Raw genomic sequence first — 6,000 nt, 5'->3', positions numbered from 1 at the left:
GAGAATGCAAAGCGGGGCCAAGCGGGCTCGTCCGGGAGTTGAACCCGGGACCTCTCGCACCCTAAGCGAGAATCATACCCCTAGACCAACGAGCCAAGTTAACGGAGGGTGTCGCAGTTTCTGCTGGGCAAGCGCGTAACTGCTTTGGGGCAGACCGGGAGACCTACGCTCACTGACTGATAGCATGGACTGTAGCGCTGAAGTGTCTTTCCAGAACGGTAACCGTATCCCCAGTGAGACAGCACTGAGAGCATGGTTCAGCAGGCCCGCAAACAACTGAAAAGAATGCCTCTCCTTTGGTGCAGCTCAGGAGTACACGTTCAGCAAAGGTCTCCATAACAAGCCGGCAAACCACATTTCGTCCTCCTCCTCCTCAACAACACACTACATGTCCTCCTCCTCCTCAACAACAACAACGAACTTGTAAAATACACATTTTGTTTAAAGAAAACAAAACACACAGATGACAGTCTGATTTCCAATCAGCTATACAGCCAACAGTATCTGAGGTCGATAGCCCTCCCTTCTGCAGAGGAGCCCAGAAGCCAGCCTTCAAGAGCAAACGAACAAACACTTCGGTGACTACAAAGTGGGGCCAAGTGGGCTCGTCCTGGAGTTGAACCCAGGGCCTCTCACACCCTCAGCAAGAATCATACCCCTAGACCAACGAGCCAAGTTAACGGAGGGTGTCGCAGTTTCTGCTGGGCAAGCGCGTAACTGCTTTGGGGCAGACCGGGAGACCTACGCACACTGACTGATAGCATGGACTGTAGCGCTGAAGTGTCTTTCCAGAACGGTAACCGTATCCCCAGTGAGACAGCACTGAGAGCATGGTTCAGCAGGCCCGCAAACAACTGAAAAGAATGCCTCTCCTTTGGTGCAGCTCAGGAGTACACGTTCAGCAAAGGTCTCCATAACAAGCCGGCAAACCACATTTCGTCCTCCTCCTCCTCAACAACACACTACATGTCCTCCTCCTCCTCAACAACAACAACGAACTTGTAAAATACACATTTTCTTTAAAGAAAACAAAACACACAGATGACAGTCTGATTTCCCATCAGCTACACAGCCAACAGTATCTGAGGTTGAAAGACCTCCCTGGTGCAGAGGAGCCCAGAAGCCAAGCATCGAGAGAGAACAAACGAATGCTTCAGAGAATGCAAAGCGGGGCCAAGCGGGCTCGTCCGGGAGTTGAACCCGGGACCTCTCGCACCCTAAGCGAGAATCATACCCCTAGACCAACGAGCCAAGTTAACGGAGGGTGTCGCAGTTTCTGCTGGGCAAGCGCGTAACTGCTTTGGGGCAGACCGGGAGACCTACGCTCACTGACTGATAGCATGGACTGTAGCGCTGAAGTGTCTTTCCAGAACGGTAACCGTATCCCCAGTGAGACCGCACTGAGAGCATGGTTCAGCAGGCCCGCAAACAACTGAAAAGAATGCCTCTCCTTTGGTGCAGCTCAGGAGTACACGTTCAGCAAAGGTCTCCATAACAAGCCGGCAAACCACATTTCGTCCTCCTCCTCCTCAACAACACACTACATGTCCTCCTCCTCCTCCTCAACAACAACAACAACAACAACAACGAACTTGTAAAAAACACATTTTCTTTAAAGAAAACAAAACACACAGATGACAGTCTGATTTCCCATCAGCTATACAGCCAACAGTATCTGAGGTCGATAGCCCTCCCTTGTGCAGAGGAGCCCAGAAGCCAGCCTTCAAGAGCAAACGAACAAACACTTCGGTGACTACAAAGTGGGGCCAAGTGGGCTCGTCCTGGAGTTGAACCCAGGGCCTCTCACACCCTCAGCAAGAATCATACCCCTAGACCAACGAGCCAAGTTAACGGAGGGTGTCGCAGTTTCTGCTGGGCAAGCGCGTAACTGCTTTGGGGCAGACCGGGAGACCTACGCACACTGACTGATAGCATGGACTGTAGCGCTGAAGTGTCTTTCCAGAACGGTAACCGTATCCCCAGTGAGACAGCACTGAGAGCATGGTTCAGCAGGCCCGCAAACAACTGAAAAGAATGCCTCTCCTTTGGTGCAGCTCAGGAGTACACGTTCAGCAAAGGTCTCCATAACAAGCCGGCAAACCACATTTCGTCCTCCTCCTCCTCAACAACACACTACATGTCCTCCTCCTCCTCAACAACAACAACGAACTTGTAAAATACACATTTTCTTTAAAGAAAACAAAACACACAGATGACAGTCTGATTTCCCATCAGCTACACAGCCAACAGTATCTGAGGTTGAAAGACCTCCCTGGTGCAGAGGAGCCCAGAAGCCAAGCATCGAGAGAGAACAAACGAATGCTTCAGAGAATGCAAAGCAGTGCCAAGCGGGCTCGTCCGGGAGTTGAACCCGGGACCTCTCACACCCTAAGCGAGAATCATACCCCTAGACCAACGAGCCAAGTTAACGGAGAGTGTCGCAGTTTCTGCTGGGCAAGCGCGTAACTGCTTTGGGGCAGACCGGGAGACCTACGCTCACTGACTGATAGCATGGACTGTAGCGCTGAAGTGTCTTTCCAGAACGGTAACCGTATCCCCAGTGAGACAGCACTGAGAGCATGGTTCAGCAGGCCCGCAAACAACTGAAAAGAATGCCTCTCCTTTGGTGCAGCTCAGGAGTACACGTTCAGCAAAGGTCTCCATAACAAGCCGGCAAACCACATTTCGTCCTCCTCCTCCTCAACAACACACTACATGTCCTCCTCCTCCTCAACAACAACAACGAACTAGTAAAATACACATTTTCTTTAAAGAAAACAAAACACTCAGATGACAGTCTGATTTCCCATCAGCTACACAGCCAACAGTATCTGAGGTCGATAGCCTTCCCTTGTGCAGAGGAGCCCAGAAGCCAGCCTTCAAGAGCAAACGAACAAACACTTCGGTGACTACAAAGTGGGGCCAAGTGGGCTCGTCCTGGAGTTGAACCCAGGGCCTCTCACACCCTCAGCGAGAATCATACCCCTAGACCAACGAGCCAAGTTAACGGAGGGTGTCGCAGTTTCTGCTGGGCAAGCGCGTAACTGCTTTGGGGCAGACCGGGAGACCTACGCACACTGACTGATAGCATGGACTGTAGCGCTGAAGTGTCTTTCCAGAACGGTAACCGTATCCCCAGTGAGACAGCACTGAGAGCATGGTTCAGCAGGCCCGCAAACAACTGAAAAGAATGCCTCTCCTTTGGTGCAGCTCAGGAGTACACGTTCAGCAAAGGTCTCCATAACAAGCCGGCAAACCACATTTCGTCCTCCTCCTCCTCAACAACACACTACATGTCCTCCTCCTCCTCAACAACAACAACGAACTTGTAAAATACACATTTTCTTTAAAGAAAACAAAACACACAGATGACAGTCTGATTTCCCATCAGCTACACAGCCAACAGTATCTGAGGTTGAAAGACCTCCCTGGTGCAGAGGAGCCCAGAAGCCAAGCATCGAGAGAGAACAAACGAATGCTTCAGAGAATGCAAAGCAGTGCCAAGCGGGCTCGTCCGGGAGTTGAACCCGGGACCTCTCACACCCTAAGCGAGAATCATACCCCTAGACCAACGAGCCAAGTTAACGGAGGGTGTCGCAGTTTCTGCTGGGCAAGCGCGTAACTGCTTTGGGGCAGACCGGGAGACCTACGCTCACTGACTGATAGCATGGACTGTAGCGCTGAAGTGTCTTTCCAGAACGGTAACCGTATCCCCAGTGAGACAGCACTGAGAGCATGGTTCAGCAGGCCCGCAAACAACTGAAAAGAATGCCTCTCCTTTGGTGCAGCTCAGGAGTACACGTTCAGCAAAGGTCTCCATAACAAGCCGGCAAACCACATTTCGTCCTCCTCCTCCTCAACAACACACTACATGTCCTCCTCCTCCTCAACAACAACAACGAACTAGTAAAATACACATTTTCTTTAAAGAAAACAAAACACTCAGATGACAGTCTGATTTCCCATCAGCTACACAGCCAACAGTATCTGAGGTCGATAGCCCTCCCTTGTGCAGAGGAGCCCAGAAGCCAGCCTTCAAGAGCAAACGAACAAACACTTCGGTGACTACAAAGTGGGGCCAAGTGGGCTCGTCCTGGAGTTGAACCCAGGGCCTCTCACACCCTCAGCGAGAATCATACCCCTAGACCAACGAGCCAAGTTAACGGAGGGTGTCGCAGTTTCTGCTGGGCAAGCGCGTAACTGCTTTGGGGCAGACCGGGAGACCTACGCACACTGACTGATAGCATGGACTGTAGCGCTGAAGTGTCTTTCCAGAACGGTAACCGTATCCCCAGTGAGACAGCACTGAGAGCATGGTTCAGCAGGCCCGCAAACAACTGAAAAGAATGCCTCTCCTTTGGTGCAGCTCAGGAGTACACGTTCAGCAAAGGTCTCCATAACAAGCCGGCAAACCACATTTCGTCCTCCTCCTCCTCAACAACACACTACATGTCCTCCTCCTCCTCAACAACAACAACGAACTTGTAAAATACACATTTTCTTTAAAGAAAACAAAACACACAGATGACAGTCTGATTTCCCATCAGCTACACAGCCAACAGTATCTGAGGTTGAAAGACCTCCCTGGTGCAGAGGAGCCCAGAAGCCAAGCATCGAGAGAGAACAAACGAATGCTTCAGATAATGCAAAGCAGTGCCAAGCGGGCTCGTCCGGGAGTTGAACCCGGGACCTCTCACACCCTAAGCGAGAATCATACCCCTAGACCAACGAGCCAAGTTAACGGAGGGTGTCGCAGTTTCTGCTGGGCAAGCGCGTAACTGCTTTGGGGCAGACCGGGAGACCTACGCTCACTGACTGATAGCATGGACTGTAGCGCTGAAGTGTCTTTCCAGAACGGTAACCGTATCCCCAGTGAGACAGCACTGAGAGCATGGTTCAGCAGGCCCGCAAACAACTGAAAAGAATGCCTCTCCTTTGGTGCAGCTCAGGAGTACACGTTCAGCAAAGGTCTCCATAACAAGCCGGCAAACCACATTTCGTCCTCCTCCTCCTCAACAACACACTACATGTCCTCCTCCTCCTCAACAACAACAACGAACTAGTAAAATACACATTTTCTTTAAAGAAAACAAAACACTCAGATGACAGTCTGATTTCCCATCAGCTACACAGCCAACAGTATCTGAGGTCGATAGCCCTCCCTTGTGCAGAGGAGCCCAGAAGCCAGCCTTCAAGAGCAAACGAACAAACACTTCGGTGACTACAAAGTGGGGCCAAGTGGGCTCGTCCTGGAGTTGAACCCAGGGCCTCTCACACCCTCAGCGAGAATCATACCCCTAGACCAACGAGCCAAGTTAACTGAGGGTGTCGCAGTTTCTGCTGGGCAAGCGCGTAACTGCTTTGGGGCAGACCGGGAGACCTACGCACACTGACTGATAGCATGGACTGTAGCGCTGAAGTGTCTTTCCAGAACGGTAACCGTATCCCCAGTGAGACAGCACTGAGAGCATGGTTCAGCAGGCCCGCAAACAACTGAAAAGAATGCCTCTCCTTTGGTGCAGCTCAGGAGTACATGTTCAGCAAAGGTCTCCATAACAAGCCGGCAAACCACATTTCGTCCTCCTCCTCCTCAACAACACACTTAATGTCCTCCTCCTCCTCCTCAACAACAACAACAACAACAACGAACTTGTAAAAAACACATTTTCTTTAAAGAAAACAAAACACACAGATGACAGTCTGATTTCCCATCAGCTATACAGCCAACAGTATCTGAGGTCGATAGCCCTCCCTTGTGCAGAGGAGCCCAGAAGCCAGCCTTCAAGAGCAAACGAACGAACACTTCGGTGACTACAAAGTGGGGCCAAGTGGGCTCGTCCTGGACTTGAACCCAGGGCCTCTCACACCCTCAGCAAGAATCATACCCCTAGACCAACGAGCCAAGTTAACGGAGGGTGTCGCAGTTTCTGCTGGGCAAGCGCGTAACTGCTTTGGGGCAGACCGGGAGACCTACGCTCACTGACTGATAGCATGGACTGT

At 51.3% G+C, this 6,000-nt stretch overlaps 2 non-coding genes across 2 annotated transcripts; both read right to left on the bottom strand.

Annotated features, from left to right (window-relative positions):
• Nucleotides 1-23: 23 nt before the first annotated feature.
• Nucleotides 24-95, bottom strand: trnap-agg (transfer RNA proline (anticodon AGG)). Its single transcript has one exon. It is a non-coding gene; the product is annotated as a tRNA-Pro (tRNA).
• A 1,084-nt stretch (nt 96-1,179) lies between these two features.
• trnap-agg (transfer RNA proline (anticodon AGG)) lies at nt 1,180-1,251 on the bottom strand. Its single transcript has one exon. It is a non-coding gene; the product is annotated as a tRNA-Pro (tRNA).
• Nucleotides 1,252-6,000: the final 4,749 nt, after the last annotated feature.

This window comes from Amia ocellicauda, chromosome 2 (genome assembly GCF_036373705.1).
Source record: "Amia ocellicauda isolate fAmiCal2 chromosome 2, fAmiCal2.hap1, whole genome shotgun sequence".
In the NCBI taxonomy this organism is placed as follows: Eukaryota; Metazoa; Chordata; class Actinopteri; order Amiiformes; family Amiidae; genus Amia; species Amia ocellicauda.
The sequence above is the reverse complement of the archived record's forward strand: the minus strand, read 5'-3'. Positions and strand labels throughout refer to the sequence as shown.